The 22,464-nt window shown below is 43.7% G+C and overlaps 1 protein-coding gene across 5 annotated transcripts in view; it reads left to right on the top strand.

The window, feature by feature from the left end:
* APBA3 (amyloid beta precursor protein binding family A member 3) overlaps positions 1 to 22,464 on the top strand; it is a 189,119-nt gene that overhangs the window by 163,781 nt on the left and 2,874 nt on the right. The gene's annotated exons all lie outside the window — the stretch shown is intronic.

The following is a 22,464-nucleotide window of genomic DNA, read 5'->3' on the forward strand; positions in this document are numbered from 1 at the left end:
ATAAACTAATAATTGGCCTAATACCCCCAAATAAATTAGAATTGTCCCTTTTCCCCAGCTAAGTAGGTATGGCCGCCATTCCCATTAGAGGATGCCATGATGCAATTACAAAGCCTCTGTGCGGCCAGGACAGTAGAAACCCCCCACAAGTGACCCTTTCCATTCTGGAAACTACACCCCATAAGGAATCTAACAAGGGGGGCAGCGGGGATATGGCCCCCTGGTGACAGCCACATTTGGGACGTGAAAATTAAAAAAATGGTATTTTTTATTTTCTCGGCACATGTTCTATGTAAGTGACTGTCACCAGTGGGGTCCATATCCTCAATGCACCCCTTGTTAGATTCCTTATGGGGTGTAGTTTCCAGAATGGGGTCACTTGTCGGGGGTTTCTACTGACCTGGCAGCACAGGAGCTTTGTAATTGCGACATGGCCTCCATCCTCCATTCCAGCCTCTAAATGGCGCTCTGTCCCTTTGGTGGCTTGCCCTGTGCCCATATGGCACATTATGCCCACATATGTGGTATTTTCGTACTCAGAGGAAACTACCCTACACGTTTTGTGTTCATTTTCTTTTTTAACCCCTTGTGGAAATGGAAAAAATCAAGGCTAGACCAACATTTAGTGTAATTTTTGTAAAATTTTTACTCTAAATCATTAATCTTGTCATGATTTTTTCATTTTCACAAGGGGCTAAAAGATAAAAAAAAAACAATAAATGTGTAGAGCAATTTCCCCTGAGTACGGAAATACCCCACATGTGGACATAAAGCGCCATGCGGGTGCAGGTTAAGCCTCCGATGGGAAGGAGCGCCATTTCGTTTTTGAAGGCTGGATTTGGATGGAATGGATTTCGAGGGGCCATGTTGCATTCAAAAGGCCTCTGTGTTGCCAAGACAGTTGAAACCCCCCACAAGTGACCCCATTATGGAAACTACACTCCTCAAGGAATGTAACAAGGGGTGTAGTGAGCATATGGACCCCACTGGTGACGGGCACAAATGTGGAACAATGTGGCGTGAAAATGAAATATTACATTTTTTACACTATAATGTTGGTTTAGCCTTGAATTTATCATTTTCACAAGGGGTTAAAAGAGAAAAAAACACACAATATGTGTAGAGCAATTTCCCCCGAGTCCGTAAATACCCCACATGTGGACATAAAGCGCCGTGTGGGTGCAGGGCAAGCCTCCAAAGGGAAGGAGCGCCATTTGGATTTTGGAGGTTGGATTTGGCTAGAATGGATGATGAACGCCATGTCGCATTTACAGAGCCCTCGTGCTGCCAAAACACTGGAAACCCCCCACAAGTGACCCCATTCTGGAAACTGCACCCCTCAAGGAATCTAACAAGGGGTGCAGTGAGGATATGGACCCCTTGATGACGGGCACATTTGTGCCATGAAAGTGAAAAAATGAAATTTTTTACTTTTACGTCACATTGTTCCACATTTGTGCCCATCACCAGTGGGGTCCATATGCTCACTGTGCCCCTTGTTAGATTCTTTGAGGGGTGTAGTTTCCAGAATGGGGTCACTTGTGGGGGGTTTCCAGTGTCTTGGCAGCACGAGGGCTCTGTAAATGCGACATGGCCCTTGAAATCCTTTCCAGTGAAATTCAGCTTCCAAAAGCCAATTGGCGCTCCTTCCCTTTGGAGGCTCGTCCTGCGCCCCCTTGGCACTTTATCGCCACATGTGGGGTATTTCGGTACTCGGGAGAAACTGCGCTACACATTTTGTGTCTTTTTTTTCCTCTTATCCCTTTAAGAAAATGAAAAATTGAAGGCTAGAACAACGTTTTAGTGTAAAAAGTAAATTTTTCTTTTTTCACGCCATATTGTTCGGAAAATCTGTGAAGCACCTGTGGGGTCCAAATGCTCACCGCACCCCTTGTTACATTCATTGAGGGGTGTAGTTTTCTAAATGGTGTCCCTTTAGGGGTGTTTTTCAGGTTTTGGCACCCCAGAGCCTCTGCCAACCTGAAGTGGTACAGTCAGAAATGACCAATTATAACGGAGGCGTTGAAATTCACTAGGCGCTCCTTTGTATCTGAGGCTTGTGGTTGCGTCAAATAGCGCAATAGGGCCACATATGGGGTATTTCTATAAACTGCAGAAACGGTGCAATAATTATTGAGGTGCATTTCTCTGGTAATAGGTTTATAATAATGAAAAATATTGGATTACAATAAAATTTCTGCACAGAAAATTTAAATTTTCAAATTTCTTACACACTTAGCTTTTATTTCTGTTACTCCCCTAAAGGGTTAAAACACTTTCTGGATATGCTTTTGCAGAGTGTGGGGGGTGCAGTTTCTGAAATGGGGTGCTTTGTGGGGCTTTCTAACATACAGGCCCCTCAAATACACTTTAACCTGAACAGGTCCCTAAAAATATCTGATTTTGAAATTTTACTGAAAATTTGGAAATTTGCTGCTAATGTTTTAAGCTTCCTATTGTCTAAAAAAAATGAAAGATCATTTAATAAATGCTGCCAACATAAAGTAGACATGTTGCTAATGCTATTTAATATATAATTTATGTGGTATAACCACTTTCTGTATACGCAAAAAAGTTTCAAAGTTGGAAAAATGCAGTTTTTCACATTTTTTCACATTATTTGTTTTTTTTTCATAAAGATTCGTTATGAGTATCGACTCCAATTTACCAGAAATGTAAAGTACAATATGTCACGAGAAAACAATCTCAGAATCAGCCGGATAGGTAAAAGCATCCTGAAGTTATTAATGAATAAAGTGACACTGGTCATATTCATAAAATTTGTCTCTGTCATTAAGGCCATTTCAGGCTCTGTCCTTAAGGGGTTAAAAAGTGAAATATGTTTACTGAAGCCAGAATAAAAAGGACATATTGATAATGTGACTTACTAACTAATTTTTGTCATGTGCCTTTTTTTTTTAGAAGCAAAGAATTTCAAAGTTCGTAAATTTTTCATTATATTTTGATGTTTTTCACAAAAAACACACAAGACAGTGACCAAATTTTGCCACTAACATAAAGTACCATATGTTACGAAAAAAACTATCTCAGAATCGCTAGCATACGTTAAAGCATCACTGAGCTATAAGCGCATAAAGTGAGACAGGTCAGATTTTGAAAAATGAGCCTGGTCATTAAGGCCCAAACAGGCTTGGTCCCTAAGGGGTTAATGTAGTGCCAATTTTCCCCTAATCCCCCATCACACTTTATGTGCAAACACATTGAGAGGGCTCCTTTTATCCATGTGTGTTCTTGGCTCTAAAATTGATGGTAATTTCGGGTGCCATTTAGGGTATCTGTTCCCAATAACCTAAAAAATCGTAAATTTCACATCTGATAATATAGATCATTTGAACTACTAAGAAGTACAGTCATGGCCAAAAGTTTTGAGAATGATACAAATATTAATTTTTACAAAGTCTACTGCTTCAGTTTTAAAAAAGCAATTTGCATATACCAGAATGTTATAAAGAGTGATCAGCTTGACAGCAATTACTTGCAAAGTCAATGAACTTTATTCCCCAAAACACATTTCAACATCATTGCAGCCCTGCCTTAAAAGGACCAGCTAACATCATTTCAGTGATTGATCTCCAGCCCTGTCCTCATCAACACCCACACCTGTGTTAATGGAGCAATCTGTCATGATTAAGTAAGAATGACACCACTGGACACTTAAAAGGAGGCTGGTGCTTGGCATCATTGTTTCTCTTCTATTAACCATGGTTATCTCTTAAGAAACACATGCAGTCATCATTGCACTTTACAAAAATGGCCTCACAGGGAAGAGTATCGCAGCTAGAAAGATTGCACCTCAGTCAACAATCTATCGCATCATCAAGAACTTCAAGGAGAGAGGTTCCATTGTTGCCAAAAAGGCTCCAGGGCGCCCAAGAAAGACCAGCAAGCGCCAGGACCGTCTCATAAAAGTGTTTCAGCTGCAGGATCGGGCTACCAGCAGTGCAGGGCTTGCTCAAGAATGGCAGCAGGCAGGTGTGACTACATCTGCACGCACTGTTAGGGCGGAGACTCTTGGAGCAAGGCCTGGTCTCAAGGAGGGCAGCAAAGAAGCCACTTCTCTCCAGAAAAAACATCAGGGACAGACTAATATTCTGCAAAAGGTACACGGAGTGGACTGCTGAGGACTGGGGTAAAGTCATTATCTCTGATGAATCCCCTTTTGATTGTTTGGGACATCTGGAAAACAGCTTATTCGGAGAAGACAAGGTGATCGCTACCACCAGTCTTGTCTAATGCCAACTGTAAAGCAATCTGAAACCATTCATGTGTGGGGTTGCTTCTCAGCCAAGGGAATCGGCCCTCTCACAGTCTTGCCTAAAAACACAGCCATGAATAAAGAATGGTACCAGAATGTCCCCCAAGAGCAACTTCTCCCAACTGTCCAAGAGCAGTTTGGCGATGAACAATGCCTTTTCCAGCATGATGGACCACCTTGCCATAAAACAAAGGTGATAACTAAATGGCTCAGGGAACAAAACATAGAGATTTTGGGTCCATGGCCTGGAAACTGCCCAGATCTTAATCCCATTGAGAACTTGTGGTCAATCATCAAGAGACGGGTGGACAAACAAAAAACAACAAATTCTGACAAAATGCAAGCATTGATTGTGCAAGAATGGACTGCTATCAGTCAGGATTTGGTCCAGAAGTTGATTGAGAGCATGCCAGGGAGAATTGCAGAGGTCCTGAAGAAGGGTCAACACTAGAGATGAGCGAACCCCCAGCATGCTCGAGTCGATCCGAACCCGAACTTTTGGCATTTGATTAGCGGTGGCTGCTGAACTTGGATAAAGCCCTAAGGCTATGTGGAAAACATGGATATAGTCATTGGCTGTATCCATGTTTTCCAGACAAACTTAGAGCTTTATCCAAGTTCAGCAGCCCCCGCTAATCGACTCGAACCTGAACCCGGTTCGCTCATCTCTAGTCAACACTGCAAATATTGACTTGCTGCATTAACTCATTCTGTTAATATAAGCTTTTCCCTTACGTCCTCAGCAGCAGCACGAATGGGGAAGATTCTATCTTCCTGCAATGGTAGGACAGATGGTACTAATAAAATTGATTAGAAGACCTATAAGTAGTAGCCCTGACTCCCCCTCCTTGTGTTTTTTTCTGTCCTCCTGTGGGACAGGTGGTTGAAGAGAGAGGTGGAGGATGCGGTGATGTATTCTCTATCTTTTCTTTTCTAACTTTCTCCCCTGCGTGGTCGCGTAGGGATTGGGGAAGTTATATTGATAATATTACTGTTATTTCATGTACTTAGTATAAGGATGTATACCTTTATATATTTCTGTCTATTTCGGCGGGTTTTTCCCGGGATTCCTATGCATGTGCGATGAGGGGATGACGATGCTTGTGACATTTCCGGATGTAAGATGAACTGTCCATTTGCTCTATCTGTAAAGCTCATGAGTGTCCGGAGGAGAAAAATCTTTCTAGCAGACACATGATGTCTTGGATGAAACAATTTGTGCAGTATGGTAATTATCCTAGGAGGTTAATTTTTTTCTACAGCCTGCAGGAAAACTATTATACTAATTTGTTATTTTTCCTCACTTTTAAGCTCTGTCAAAATTTAAAGCGTAACTGTCATGTTTTTTTTATTGCAGAAATCAGTAGTATAAGCGATTTTAAGAAACTCTGTAATAGGTTTCATCAGCCAAAAAAGCCTCCTTCTGTACTCAAGAAGCAATTTCCCAGCTTCCCCCCCTGACTTCTTATCTGTGCATTATCAGGCAAACACGTCTTCATTACAGAGAAGCCAGTGAAGACGGGTTCTGCTCTCTCCATTGTAAGCCTATGAAGAGGGGAGGGGCTGAGGGAGATGAGGGAGCAGGAAGAGGTGACATGAAGGTCAGCTGTCTGTAGACTCTCTGGGCACCTAAAACGCTAAATTCAGGTGTCAGAAAGGTCAGTGCTTATCTATGAACTTACTGAGAGAAGATTGCAGGGTATTGTGCTGTGCAGAAATCCTCCGTGCTCAGTCATTCCTAACAGCCCCTCCCCTCTCCATAGCTACATAATGGAGACAGAAATCCTGCTTCATTTGATGTGAGGGGGGAGGCTGGGAGATTGCTTTTTCAGTACAGAAGGAAACTCTTTTATGGTGCGTTCACACCTACAGGATCTGCAGCTGATTTTCTGCAGCAGATTTCAGTTAAATAACTGAACACAGCATCAGATTTGATGCTGTGTTCAGTTATTTAACTGAAATCTGCTGCAGAAAATCAGCTGCAGATCCTGTAGGTGTGAACGCACCCTTAGTACATAAAACCTATTACAGAGTTTCTTAAAATCGCTTGTACTGTTGATATTTAATGTTTTCAGAAAAATGGCCCTGAAATGACAGTTACGCTTTAAGGTTTTTTTTCCCAATGAAACAAATACGGTACAGAGAGAATCACAGCCTCAAAGGAGCGCTGGAGCTGAAGCATCGCCCTCCCAGGAATCCGTCTGTATGGATGAGTTGCATGTCCTGGATGAGGTCCATTCATCTTCATCAGACAGTGAAGTGGGTCAAGATATTAATCTGTTTCCTATGGAAAAAATGCACAAATTATTCAAATCTCTGGATCCAGAGAATTGTGTACAGGATGAAACTACAGGTGATGACGGAGGGCTTAAGAAGGTGAGAGCATTTAAATGAACTGAAGTAATCAAAAGACTGATGTCGTATGAGTGGAAAACTCCAGAAAAAGGTCAGTTTTTAAATAAAAGATTTAAGACCATGTTTTCTATTGAAAGTGAGCAGAAGAAATTGTGGGGTGAACCCCCCAAGGTAGACATTGCAGTGTCCAGACTGTTTAAAAGAACTGTTGTGCCCAGCTCGGATGGATCTAATTTTGCTGATCCCATGGATCGGAAGATAGAAAGTGCCTTCAGACGAGGGTATTTATCAGCATCTTCTCAAGCTAAGACTTCCATTGCAGCGTATATTGTGGCAAAAAAACTGAGATCTTGGCTTCTCCAGATGGAGGAAGATATAGATCATGGTACATCTAGAGATGACATCCTGCAATCGTTCAAGTCAGTTGCCTTAGCCTCAGAATTTATTTGTGACGCAGCCATCCAGCAACTCAGATTGTCAGCCAGGGCCATGTCATTATCAACAGCCTTATGGATTAAGCCATGGACTGCAGACGTCCATTCTAAAAATAGTTTGTGCCATGGAATTTAAACCAAACAGATTATTTGGTCCTGAATTAGACATTCTTATGGAGAGCCTCTCAGACAAAAAAGGAAAATACTTGCCTCAGTCTTATCCAAAGAAGAAAGTTTCGTCCTTTCGTTCCTCATTTTCCAGGAAGACCAGTTCAGAGAAAAAGGAGGATACCTACTCCAAAAGAGGTCGCTCTAACCAGAGAGGTTTCAATCAGAGTAGAGGAAGAGGCTCATCCCCTGGGAACAAAAGGAATACCTTCTGATGCCAGAAGAGCCCCAGTCGGAGGCAGACTGACCCTATTTCTCTCGGCTTGGGAAAGGTACGTAAGAGACCCTTGGGTTGTTTCAATTGTAAGAGACGGTTATCGTCTAGAATGGCACAATGCACCTAGAGACAGATTTCTAAGTACTCCGGTCATGTCACAGGAAAAGCAGACCCCTCTAGAAAATATGGTTCTCGAGTTTTTACAAAAGAAGGTCTTGGAAGAGGTTCCTGTGGCAGAGAAGAATTTGGGAATATATTCCCAGGTCTTTCTTGTGCCCAAAAATACAGGAGGTTGGAGAATGATCATCGACCTACGTTTTCTGAACAGGTTTTTGACAAAGAGAAAATTCAGGATGGAAACCATCCGTTCTGCTTTTCCTCTGATCGCAGAGGGGGACTATCTAGCTACGATAGACCTCATGGATGCTTATCTGCATGTACCCATCTACCCAGGTCACAGGAAATACCTTCGCATACAGGTATTTGTCCAAGGGAGTTACCTTTTGGAATCACGTGCGCTCCATATGTCTTCACCCAAGTCATCTCGGCTAAAGTTGCCAGCCTTCGAGAATCGGGGGTTACCCTGATACCCTATCTAGACGACTGGTTGATGATAGCATCTTCAGCACATCAGCTACAGGAAGACATCAACAAAACACTAGACCATATTCAAGAATTAGGTTGGCTAGTGAACTGGGAGAAATCCCATTTATGGCCATCCCAGATAAAGTAATTTCTGGGTTTCATACTGGACACACGGTCCTTGATGTTATCCCTGCCACCCCAAAGGCTTCACTCTCTAAAACAGGGGGTATTATCCCTAAGACAACCTTTCCCAGTCTCACTCCGTCAGATGATGAGAGTGCTGGGTCTCATGACAGCAGCCGCAGATGCAATCGAGTGGGCGAAGTGGCACATAAGACACCTTCAGCAAGAGGTTCTTACCTCTTGGGACAGAAGAATAGAATCTCTGGATTCAAGGAAAATAGTCTCCACGGAAACAAGGGAATCCCTGTTATGGTGGATCTCGCCCAAGAACGGGAAATCCTTCGCGCCAGTTCAATAAGTTCAAATAACGACAGATGCCTCGAGCTCGGGCTGGGGAGCCCACATGATCGGTCAATGGGCCAAGGGAGTTTGGTCTCCAGAGGAGAGACTGATGTCCTCCAATATGAGAGAGCTGAGGGCCATCAGGCTAGCACTGACACACTTCAGTCACCAGATTCAGAAGAAATCTGTGAAAGTTTTGTCAGACACCACCTCAGTCTCATATATAAATCGCCAAGGAGGCACGAGATCCATTCCACTCCTACTAGAGGAGGAAAGGATCTTTGCATGGGCAGAGAAATCCCTATGTCAATTATCGGCAGTCCATCTGAGGGGAGTGCACAATGTATTGGCAGACAGGCTGAGCAGGGACCTTCCTCTTCCAAGGGAATGGTCTCTACATCCCTCCATCTTTCGCCAGATCACACAAACATGGGGTTATCCAGTGGTGGATCTTATGGCCACGAATCAGAACGCGAAGGTTCCCCGCTTTTGTTCTCTGTTTGCAACAGACAGGCCATGGAAGATAGATGCACTATCCTTCAAATGGGACTTCAGTCTGGGATACATCTTCCCGCCACTGCCCATGATCCCAAAAGTCTTACAAAAGATAAGACAGGCTCAAGCGTCAGTCATACTGATCGCACCATATTGGCCCAGGAGAACTTGGTTCTCTCTTCTGAGGATAATGTCCAGGGGGACATTCTGGAAGCTTCCTCAAATTCCTCACCTTCTTACACAAGGAGGCAATCATTGTCCAGACCTGGAACGTCTTCAGCTCACGGCGTGGATTTTGACAGTCCCTTACTGACAGGGAGGGGACTCTCTGAGTCAGTAATCCAAGCCCTCTTGCATTCCAGGGCCTCATCTACCAACAAAACTTACCTGAGGGTAAAGAAAGCCTTTGACAACTGGTGTATTAAAAATAAACAAAGTGCTGTTGATCCATCCATTGGTGTTATTCTCCAAATCCTGCAGGATGGGTTCCAGAAGGGTCTCAAACCAGCGACTCAGAAGGTACACGTCGCTGCCTTGTCAGCATTATTGGAAAGGAAGCTGTTCCAAGACCCTCTCATTCAGAGGTTCATCAGGGCCATTCAGAGGTTACGCCCAACTAGAGTTGAGACATTTCCCAGATGGGATTTGGGTATTGTGTTGGAGCAACTATGTAATCCACCTTTTGAACCTTTATCCTCAGCGGAAATAAAATTCATCTCTTTGAAGGTATGCTTTTTGGTGGCTATTACATCAGCTAAACGCATAAGTGAGATTCAGGCATTGGGGGTATCAGAACCCTATTTAATGTTCTTACAGGATAAAGTAGTTCTGAGAACGTTACCATCATTTAATCCTAAAGTCCCTTCATTCTCTAACATCAATCAACAGATTGAGCTGCCTGTTTTTTTACCTGACCCTTCCTGTGAAGAGGAACTTAGACTTCAGACGCTAGATGTAGGAAGAACACTGAGTATTTATGTGGAACGCACCAGGCAATTTCGGAAATCTAACCACTTGTTTTTGTCTTTCGCAGGGAAAAACGGGATGCAAGTCATCCAGAGCCTCCTTATCCAGATGGATAAAAGAGACTATCTCACTATGCTACCAGCAGGCAGGCCTGGAAGTCCCTGAAGCCATAAAAGCACATTCAACTCGTGCCATGTCAACTACGTGGGCTGAAAAGAACTGTGTACCTATAGATCACATATGTAGAACGGCCTCTTGGGCTTCATCTAATACCTTTGTAAAACATTACAGGTTGGATATCAGAGACTCAGACCAACCTTCCTTTGGTACCGCGGTTCTTATGTCCTCTGTTTGATCTCCCTCCCTATGATGTGTATAGCTTGCTATATCCCCATTCGTGCTGCTGCTGAGGACGTAAGGGAAAGGACAATTTTTTACTCACCGTAAATTTTCTTTCCTGTAGTCCGAAGCAGCAGCATGGACTACCCGCCCTGTATTATATTATAAATAATTGAATTATGCAGCATACCTTCGTTATTTTGTCAATCAAATTTATTTCCTTGAGACTGTTTTTTTTTATGCCGTTAGAATTACACAAGGAGGGGGAGTCAGGGCTACTACTTATAGGTCTTCTAATCAATTTTATTAGTACCATCTGTCCTACCATTGCAGGAAGATAGAATCTTCCCCATTCGTGCTGCTGCTTCGGACTACAGGAAAGAAAATTTACGGTGAGTAAAAAATTGTCCTTTGTTACTTATAATATGATTGCAATTATATTTCTGTATGTGATAAAAACATCTGAAAAACACACATAAAAACCAGAGGGCAGCAGATCATGTAAAAAATATAATATTTGTGTCATTCTCAAAACTTTTGGCCGTGACTGTACAATTCAAAAATTGATAAATTCACCCCACCCTTTCTAATTGGGAGACACCAGGTGTCATATCCTATCCGTACTATTTTATTCTTCCATATAATTGCATTACATACAGTATCTGATCTCAAAATCTACTCCTAATCCACATCGGGCTGTTCAATGTCACATATAGTATTTGTGAAAGCAATATCATCTTTATTAATCCATTTTGTTTAGCTATGCTCAGAGGGAGCCTGTTCCAAACCCTCACTCTGCTATAAAGCCTGTTTATTAAAGGAATTAGGTTTTACATATTGTTTTATATCCAGAGACATGTCCACTCTCAGGTATTTTATTTTATCTTCCGGCATGAATTTATCTAACTCAGTATATTTCCCCTTGTCCTGATCATGGAAGGATAATATAGATGATTTGTTCCAATTTATCGCAAATCCACTATATCTACCAAAACCCTCCACAATATCCATCATTCATTCATTTAGCTGAATTTGAGATATCAGATAAATATAATAGAATGTCGTCGGCAAATTTTTTCCAATCTCTCTGTATACAAATCCCTTAACCCTGCTATCCCTTCTTATGATCTCTGTGAGGGGTTCCACAGCAATTACAAATAAGAGGGGGCACCCTTGCCTAGTTCCTTGAGACAATTCAAAGGTTTCTGAAAGCTGGCCCTTTATCAAAACTTGTGCCCTAGGTTGGGCAAATAACAATTGTATCCATTTAATATAGGGACCCACGAACTCTTGGCTCATATTTTAGCTATCAATTTGGTGTCTGCATTAATAAGAAAAATGGGTCTGTAAAACCCTGGGTCCATTGGGTCCTTCCCCTCTTTGTGAATAGCTGCAATAACTGTTTCCTCATAGATTCTGGAATGTTACCTATTACATAGGTACCAGCCCTTTAAGAGCGACTTTGGTACCAGCTCCTTGACAGTGACATCCACAACAGCCTAATAATGGTAAAGAAAGTTGTTTGAATTGTGGAAATGTATTTGTCAGTGAGCCAAAAAGATAAGGACCTGCCATCTTCTCTTTGTCAATAGGGGACATGTGACACCATTGATGTTGTCAGGAATTGAATGAAGGATCTGTGAGTTTCTATTGGCTGCTACATTTCAGCTATTTGCATGTCTGCTGTGGTTGGCTAGTTATGGCTTTACTGTGTGAATTTCTGAATATTTCGCCAATGCTTTGCTGTGTGAGTTTCAGAATATTTCGCCAATTTCTATGGGAAATTATTGTTCTTTAACCCCTTAAGATCAAAGCCAATTTTCATTTTTGCGCTTTTGCTTTTTCCACTTGGCACTTAGCCATAGCACTTGCATTTTTTCACCTAGAGACCCACATGAGCCCTTATTTTTTGCAACACTAATTTTACTTTGCAATGACAGGCTTTACTTTCCCATAAATTATGCAGCGAAACAGGAAAAAAATGATTTGTGCTGTCAAATTAAAAATAAAAGGAATTTGTTTTCATTTCAGGGAGTTTCGTGTTTACGCCGTTCACCCTATGGTAAAACGGACATGGTATCTATGTTCATCACATCAGTACGATTACAACAATATGTAACATGTATAACTTTTATTTTTTTTGATGGCTTTTAAAAAATGAAAACCTTTTTGAAAAAAACTAAATGTGTTTAAAATTGCTCTATTCCCAGCCTTATAATGCTTTTAATTTTTTAATTAAATTTTTAATTTTATGCGACCAAAAATGCGCAATTTTGCACTTTTGGAATTTTTTTACCATTTACCGTGCGAGATCAGGAATGTGATAATTTAATAGTTCGGGCTATTACTCATGCAACGATACCAAATATGTTTATTTATTTATTTATATTTATAAAATGGGAAAAGGGGGATGATTCAGACTTTTATTAGGGGAGAGGATTATTTATTGATAAAAAACATGTTTACTTTATCTTTCACATTAACAAGAAGTCTCCCTGGGGGGACTTCTATATACACAGCATTGATCTCTCATAGAGATCAATGCTGTGTATATACACAGCAATGATCCATTGGATCGGTCATACATTGCTCTGGCCTGCTACAGACCACAGCAGTGTATTGCCGAGCCGGGATCAGCATCATTGCGATGCTGAGGCCCGTCTCGGTCAGAAGAAAGGATGCTGGATGCCTGAAGACTGGGTGCTGAAAATTTATTGTTTTTCCATGTGTGCTTCTGGTTCCGGATCTTGCAGTGCACCCATATCGGGACTGCTAGCTGGGTGAGCTGACTATTGCTGGCTTTACAAAAAATAAATAAATAAATAAATAAAGGGAACATTTAAACAACACAGTAGATCCGCAGCAGATGCGAATACGCAGCGAGAGCGGCAGCGGATCCCTGCCCAGTAAACTGTATAGACATCCCGCTGCGAGTGTGTCAGCAGCCCGCCCGGTTTACCCCCCTGGCCGACGGAGCCTATACTTAACCTGGTCTCCGCTCCGGCTTGCTTCGGGGCTCCCGGTTTCTTCACGTCCCGCTCAGCAAATCAGTGCGCTGTATCGAGGCAGTGCACTGATTGGCCGAGCGGGACATGCCGTGAACCTCTGAAGCAAGCCAGAGCGGGACCAGGTGAATCGGGGGTTAACCAGGCGGGGCTGCTGACAATCCTGCGGATGTACATCCTGCTGCGAGTTTGTCTGCCCATAGAGTTTACTGGGCAGCGATCCGCAGCGGATCTCGCTGCGAATATGCAGCGAGAAATCCACTGCGGATCCGGTACGTGTGAACGTACCCTAAATCAAAGTTCTGCAAGACAAACTCAATAAAGGAGTGGTTCTACAGGTGGGGACCACAGACCACTTCTTAGTACCTATGCTTTCTGGCTGCTGATTTGGTCACTTTTGAATGTTGGTGGTGCTTTCACACTCGTGGTAGCATGAGACGGGTTCTACAACCCACACAAGTGGTTTAGATAATGCAGCTCATCCAGGATTGCACATCAATGCGAGCTGTGGCAAGAAGGTTTGCTGTGTCTGTCAACGTAGTGTCCAGAAGCTGGAAGTGCTACCAGGAGACGTGGAGGAGGCCGTAGAAGGGCAACAACCCAGCAGCAGGATTGCTACCTACGCCTTTGTGCAAGGAGGAACAGGAGGAGCACTGCCAAAGCCCTGCAAAATGAACGGCAGCAGGCCACAAATGTGCATGTGTCTGCACAAATGGTTAGAATCCAACTCCATTAGTAAGGTAGAAGGGCCCGACCTCCACAGATGGGGGTTGTTTTCACAGCCCAACACCGCACAGGAAGCTTGGCATTTTCCAGAGAACACCAGGATTAGAAAATTCACCACTGGCACAGTTTGCTCTTCACAGATAAAAACAGGTTCACACTGAGCATATTTAACAGAGTCTGGAGACTGCCTGCAACATTTTTCAGCATGACCGGTTTGGCAATGGGTCAGTAAAGGTGTGGGGTGACATTTCTTTGGAGGGCCACACAACCCCCCATGTGCTCGCCAGAGGTTGTCTGAGCGCCATTAGCTACCGAGATGAGATCCTCAGACCCCTTGTGAGACCATATGTTGGTGCGGTCGGCCCTGGGTTCCTCCTAATGCAGGACAATGCTAGACCTCATGTGGCTGGAGTGTGTCAGCTGTTCCTGCAAGATGAAGCAATTGAAGCTATGCACTGGCCCACCTGTTCCCCAGACCTCAATCCGATTGAGCACATCTGGGACATCATGTCTCGCTCCATTGCACCACAGACTGTCCAGCTTTATTCCATGTCTGGGAAGAGATCCCTCAAGAGACCATCCGCAACCTTATGTTTATGTGGAGGCCACACACAATACTGAGCCTCTTTTTTACTTGTTTTACAGACTTAAAGGGGTAGTGCGGCGGTAAAGAATTATTCACAGACTAACACACATTACAAAGTTATACAACTTTGTAATGTATGTTATGTCTGTGAATGGCCCCCTTCCCCGTGTCCCACCACCCCCACCCGTGTACCCGGAAGTGTGGTGCGCTATACTCACCTGTCACATGCCGACACCCGGCTCCGATCTTGAGCGAGTGACGTCTTCTTCTGGCGGACGGCGAACAGCTCCGACTGTCCCGAATGCTGGCCGCCCTCTGCAGCGTCATCCGATGCTCAGCGGCTGAGCAGCTGATGACGCGGCCACGTCATCAGCCGCGATTGGCTGAGCATAACTGTGGGGCGGAGGGGGGACGGACGGCTGTCCGTCCGAATATGACGTTTGGCACAAGATGGCGGACGGCCCTCAACACGGATCAGGTAATGTATAATGCACCACACTTCTGGGTGGGGGGTGGGACACGGGGAACGGGGCGATTCACAGACATAACATACATTACAAAGTTGTATAACTTAGTAATGTGTGTTATTCTGTGAATAATTTCTGAGCGCCGCACTACCCCTTTAACATTAAAGTTGGAACAGTCTGGAATTTGTTTTTCCGCTTTAATTTTGTGTGTGATTCCAAATCCAGGCCTCCATTAGTTAATAAATTTGATTTCCATTGATGATTTTTGTGTGATTTAGATAAGGGTGGTCGGGGAGAGGTTGGTGGTCAGTTGGTGGTTTGTTTCTGAGCTGGAAGAGTCCATTTTGTGGGGGAGATCTGTGCTGTTCTCTTCCTGGATGCTGGATGACTGTATATGACCAGCAGTGTAATATGTAGATATCCTGTGTAATACAGAGAAGGAGGAGGAGGAGGAGAAGTAGCCATAAGTCAATGTGGTGGTTTCTCTCTGGGAGAAGATTGTGTGTTTTTCTTCAGTGTGCTGTCTTTACATACTGGATAAGGATCTGCTGCAAAATTTAACAGCCAAAGATACCAGCTGGATAAGGTATTGAATTAATCCCTGGACTGGTCATGAATCATTGACATGCTTTAACCCCTTAGGGACCAAGCCTGTTTGGGCCTTAATGACCAGGCTCATTTTTCAAAATCTGACCTGTCTCACTTTATGCGCTTATAGCTCAGTGATCCTTTAACGTATGCTAGCGATTCTGAGATAGTTTTTTCGTAACATATGGTACTTTGTTAGTGGCAAAATTTGGTCACTACTTTGTGTGTTTTTTGTGAAAAACATCAAAATATAATGAAAAATTTGACAATTTTGCATTTTACGAACTTTGAAATTCGTTGCTTCTAAAAAAAAAAAGGCACATGACAAAAATTAGTTAGTAAGTCACATCATCAATATGTCCTCTGTATTCTGGCTTCATTTCGTAAACATATTTCACTTTTTTAGGGTGTTACGGGGCTTTTCATGGAATTTCCCAAACTGATTTTTTTAGGGACCAGTTCTTTTTTTAAGTTGATTTAGGAGGCTTGTATACTGGAAACCCCCATAAGTAACCCCATTTTGGAAACTAGACACCTTAAAGAATTAATCTAGTGGTATAATGAGCATTTTAACCCTACAGGGGCTGGAGGAAAGTATTCACAATTAGGCCGGGAAAAAATGGAAAATAGAAATTTTCCAATAATATATTTGTTAAGATTAAAGTATCTCATTTTCATAATAAACATGAGAGAAAATGCACCCCAAATTTTGTAACGCAGGTTCTCCTGAGTACAATGGTACCCCATATGTGGGTGTAAACCACTGTATGGGCACACAGCAGGCCTCAGAAGGAAAGGAGCGCCTATTAGCATTTCCAGTTCAGATTTTGCTGAAGAAGTTTCTGAGCGCCAGGTGCGTTTGCAGAGCCCCTGTAGTGTCAGAAGAATAGAACCCCCCCAAAAGTCACCCCATTTTGGAAAGTACACCCCTCAAAGAATACATCTTGGGGTGTGGTGACCATTTTGACCCCACAGGTATTAGAGGAAAGTATTCAAAAGAAGACAGTAAAAATGAAAAAATAGAATTTTTCCAATAATATGTTTAGTTTGAAATTTCTCAATTTCACGAGAAACAAGGGAGAAAGCTCACCCCAATATATGTAACGCAGGTTCTCCTGAGTAGAACGATACCCCATATGTGGGCATAAACCACTGTGTGGGCACACAACGGGGCTCAGAATGGAAGGAGCGCCAATTAGCATTTCTAGTTCAGATTTTTCTGAAGAAGTTTCTGAGCGCCAGGTGCGTTTGCAGAGCCCCTGTAGTGTCAGCAGAATAGAACCCCCCCCAAAAGTCACCCCATTTTGGAAAGTGCACCCCTTAAAGAATTCATCTTGGGGTTTGGTGACCATTTTGACCCCACAGGTATTAGAGGACGGTATTTCAAAAGAAGACAGTAAAAATGAAAAAACTCACCCCAATATATGTAACGCAGGTACTCCTGAGTAGAACGGTACCCCATATGTGGGCATAAACCACTGTGTGGGCACACAGCGGGCCTCAGAAGGAAGGGAGCGCCAATTAGCATTTTCAGTGCATGATTTTTCTGAAGAAGTTTCTGAGCGCCAGGTGCGTTTGCAGAGCCCTGTAATGTCTACAGAATAGACCCCCCCCCCCACCCCCCAAAAGGCACCCCATTTTGAAAAGTACACCCCTCAAGGAATTCATCTTGGGGTGTGGTGAGTATTTTGACCCCATAGGTATTGGAGGAAAGTATTCAAAACTAGACCGTAAAAATGAAAAAAATTGAATTTTTCCAATAACATGTTTGTTTAGTTTGAAATTTCTCAATTTCACGAGGAACAGGGGAGAAAAAGTGCCCCAAAATTTGTAACGGAGGTTCTCCTGAGGGGAGGTACCCCATATGTGGGCATAAACCACTGTATGGGCACACAGCAGGGCTCAGAAGAGAAGGAGTGTCATTTTAGTTACAGGCAATTTGTGGGTGTTTACTGGTTATCTGGGGTGGTAATAGACAATCTCGGGGTGTTTACTGGCTATCTGAGGTGGCAACAGGCAATCTGGTGGGGTTATGGGCAATCTGGGGTGGTTACGAGCAGTCTGTGCCAATCTGGGGTGGTTACGGTCAATCTGGGGTGGTTACGGCAATCTGGTGGTGTTCACTGACTATCTGGGGTTGCAACAGGCAATCTGGGGTGGTGACGGGAAATCTGGGGTGGTGACGGGCAATCTGGGGTGGTTGCGAGCAATATGGGGTGGTTGCGAGCAATCTGGGGTGGTTGCGAGCAATCTGTGGTGGTTACAGGCAATTTGGGGTAGTTACAGGCAGTCTGTGGCAATCTGGGATGGTTATGGGCTGTCTGGGATGGTTATGGGCTGTCTGGGATGGTTATGGGCTATCTGGGGTGGATACGGGCAATCTGGGGTGGATACGGACAATCTGGGGAGATTACAGGCAATCTAGGGTGGTTACAGGCAATCTGGGGTGGTTACGGGCAATCTGGAGTGGTGATGGGCAATCTGGGGTGGTGACGGGCAATCTTGGGTGGATACAGGTAATCTGGGGTGGTTACAGGTAATCCAGGGTGGTTACGGGTAATCCAGGGTACTTGACTTTGGTGACAGGCGTAAAAAAGTGCCGGCACCATTTGGAAAAAGCGGTCAGTGGTATATTGTATATACCGCTGATCACTTGTACTGGGACCACACCGGGTGGTCACCGATCATTGCCCCATGCTCTCCGCCACCTCCGGTGGTGGAGAGAATGAAGCTTTGATCATTTTTAGGAATCCATCACTGTGAACAGAGTCTGTTCACAGTGATGGCGGCGGCCATCTTGGATCAGATGGCCGACCAGGGAGGGGAGGGTCAGGGGCCAGGTCACTAGGGTTAATTCTGGGGACAGGGGGGCGGACATGTTCTCATCTCCTCTCACTGTGGATTCACGGTGAGAAGAGATGAAAGCGTTCAGCTGCGCTGGCAATGTCTGTTACTGGTGGCCGCTGTTATACTGATAATAACGGCGATCACCGGTGAGGGGACTTGCCGGGACTGACCCCACACTCTGCTCCAACCACTCAGCTACCTCCGGTAGCTGAGAGGAAGGGGCTGCGGGCATTACCGGTGCCGCTGCACTATTCTGCACCATCGCCATAAAGAGCTGATGGCAGCAGAATAGAGCCCATTAGTGATCGCCGTAAAAATCCGTATCGGCGGTCACTAATAACATAATACATGTATTCTCTGGGTCGCTACGGTTACGGCGATACCACATTTGTATAGTTTTTTTTTAACTATTACCGCTCTGGCGCAATAGAAACCATCTTCCTAGCAAAAACCCACAAAAACTGTCGCCACATTGCAAGATCCATAGCGTTCTTATCTTTTGCGCGACAGAGCTGGTTTTGGGCTTATTTTTTGCGGGAAGATCTGTAGTTTCTATTGATACCAAGTTTTATATGTATATGACTTCTTGATCTCTTTTATGACGTATTTTCTAAAGTGGATTGATAAAATACAGCTATTCTGGTACTGTTTTTTTTATTATTTTTTTTACAGCGTGTGTCGTGCGATATAATTATTGATATAGTTTTATAGATTGGGTCATTACGGACGTAACCATACCAAATATGTATATAATTTGTGTTTTTGATCACTTTTATGTAATGTTATAGTGTTTGGGGAATGTAATGCATCTTTATTATTGGGGGGGGGGGCTATGTTGTGTTTGGTGCACATTTTTTTTCACTTTTTTTTACTTTTACACTAGTGTACATTACTGTACTCTAGTGTAAAATTCTTAGATCACTGATACAATACACTGCAGTACCTGATGTACTGCAATGTATTGTATCATGCCTCATGCTGACAGGCAATAGCCACGGCCACCCCTGTCAGCATCAGGCATCTCCATGGTGACCCCGGGGTCCTTCATTAGGACCCCAGGATCACCATGGAGACATCGGGACCCCGGACGGCGCCGCGGGACATCGCGATCGCGTAAGTGACCCGCGGCGCCGACCGGGATCCACCGGGAACAGTTATTTGCCGCTGTCATGGTTTGACAGCGTCATTTAACGGGTTAAACTGCCCGGAGCGGAGAATCCTCCGCTCCAGGCAGTTACAGGAGGGTGTCAGCGGTCACACTGACCGCTGATCACCCGGCCTGCAGCCGCCGCCGGGCGGTAATTTATTCCGATGCGCCCGCTGTTAAAAGGCGTACGCATCGGAATAAAGCCCATTAGTGGCCGCCGTGAAAAGGCAGCATGGCGATCACTAAGGGGTTAATGGCTTTAACCATTGACTAGACTAAAGGCCCTATTCCACCAACAGATCTGACGATTATCTGCCAAAGATTTGAAGCCAAACCCAGGAACAGACTATAAACATAGAAGAGGTCATAAAGGAAAGACTGGATTTCTCCTCTTTTCAAATCCACTCCTGGGTTTGGCTTCAAATCTTTGACAGATAATCTGTCGTCAGATCTGTTGGTGGAATAGGGCCTTAAGGGAGTGTTAACAATGCACAGTTTAGGGGACACAGATTCTTGACTTTGCTAGTGCTGGATGCCTACGCTCTGCCACTGATATGCAGGTTGATAATACTTTTCAGCTTCTGGGTAGACCTGGTGATTGTTCTGTGTGGCACAGAAGACACAATAGTTGGGGGGAGATTTGTATGTGGGTTGGTGGGGTTTGTGTGCCAGGGCTGCTTTTCAGTCCCAGTCCAGCCCTGGTGACCACTCCAAATCACTATGCCTGACCCCTCTATATCACAGGGATCTGGCATTGTTAGCAGTTTTTCTTTGTGTATGGTGAATATTAAGTTAGAAACATAAAAGAATGTCAGCTGGAAAAGACCACCTGCTCAATCTAGTGCAGTTCTGAGTTGTTCAGGACATGATGGCTAGAGACTAGTTGCATCTACTGCACACACACACAAGAGAATCTGCTTTATATCTTTGCCTTATTCACTCAGAAGTCAACCCAGGATCATGTAGGACATTACGAAGAAGCTGCAGAGCTAGAAAGACAGAGAGCACTGGCGGGTGCACATACATATACATACTGTATAGAAAATTAATGATAGAAAGGCACATAGATGCCGCTCACCTATGGCGGACAAGCTCCGAGCCCGACACCGCCTTGCGCAGGATAATGGATACCGTCTGCAGCCTGTTCTGGAGCTCCAGATCACGAGTAGAAGATGCAGGCTGAGGATTGCTGCGGGAGGTCCCAACAGGCAGGTTAACCAGGTAATTTAGGCGCTGACCGACTGTCCATTTTCTACTCCTAGAAAATTCTGTCCTACACTTTCTCAGACATCTTCCTTGTGAGTTGAGCTCTGAGGAAAAATCTTCCAAGTTCAACCTCTTTCTGGGTAAAAACAAATCCTTGCAAAAAGCAGCCCTTATCTCCATGGGATGGAATTTTCTAGGAGTAGCAAACAGACACCCGGTCAGCGCCTGAATTACCTGGTTACCCTGCCTGTCGGGATCTCCCGCAGCGATCCTCAGCTTGCACAGAAGCTGCAGAGCCAGATATACTATAGAAGTTGTAGTCGAAGCTGCAGCGAACAAACTCCACAGCCTTGCCACCAAGGGCTTAGAAACGTAGTTTGAACGGAGTCTGTGCGGAAAGTGGTTCGGGCTGTATTACCTACAGAAAATTAGCTGGAAAAAAAAGAACTTGATGTGCATTTCCAGGGAAATACATACAGTGCTTGAAAAGAGCGCCTCTTTAACAGTGACTTCCCATTAAGAGAAACTTTAACCCTTGATACCTTCTCTTAAAGAGCGACTTTGGTGCCAACCCTTAAAGAGAGACGTATGTACTTCCCCTTTAATAGCAAATTTGATGCCGTCCCTTTAAGAGTGACTTTGGTACTGTCCATTTTAATAGTAAGTTATGTACAGTCTCTTTAATAGCGTCTTATCTACCGCCCCTGAAAGAGCAACTTATGTACTGTCCGTTTAAGAATTCTTTGATACTGTCCCTTTAAGAGCTGCTTTAACCCAGATCTTTCCAGCATATTTTATGGAAAAATTAAGTCTGTAATTGCAAACTATAATTTGTTTAGTAAAATATTAGGGCTCATGTGGGTCTGTAGGTGAAAATATGCAAGCACTATAGCCTTTTAAATACGAGAAAAAAAACCAAAGCGCAAAAATGAAAACTGGCACCGTCCTTAAAGGGTTACACATGAATTTCTTAAAAACGACAAATCAGATCGAAACTAAAAATACTTAGCACACCTCTCACCGCCGAGGACTTTAAAACACAGTTTGAATGGAGTCTGTGCGCAAAGCCGATTGGGCTGGAAGAAGAAAAAACTAGATTTGCATTTCCAGGGATATACATAGGGGAAGACTTATCAAAAGGTGTAAAGTAGAATTGTCTTAGTTGCCTCTAGCAACCAATCAGATTAACTATGTAACTTATTCACTCAGAAGTCCCCCCAGGATCATAGAAGACATTAGGCAGAAGCTTCTGAGCCAGATCTACTTTACACTAGTTGGACAAATAAGTCTCCTAGTGTTTGACTGGCCATTTATGAAGAAGTCGGAGTTGGTCCTGATAAAGTTCAGGAGTCTGAGTTAGAGCTGCAGTTTACAGCCCTGCTAAGTGCGTAGAGATATTTCCCCCGAGTACAGAAATACTCCACACAAGTCTCTGAAGGGAAGGAGCCAGATGATGAGTTGGAGAGTAATGATGTGTTCAGACAAAGTGATAAATCGTTCAATTAATCATTTAAAGTAGAAGTCCGGCGAAAATTTTTATCCACGAAGTGAAGCCTTGATGCAGTAGTAAGTGCTGGGAAAAAAGCACTTTA

This window comes from Dendropsophus ebraccatus, chromosome 3 (genome assembly GCF_027789765.1).
Source record: "Dendropsophus ebraccatus isolate aDenEbr1 chromosome 3, aDenEbr1.pat, whole genome shotgun sequence".
Taxonomy (NCBI): domain Eukaryota; kingdom Metazoa; phylum Chordata; class Amphibia; order Anura; family Hylidae; genus Dendropsophus; species Dendropsophus ebraccatus.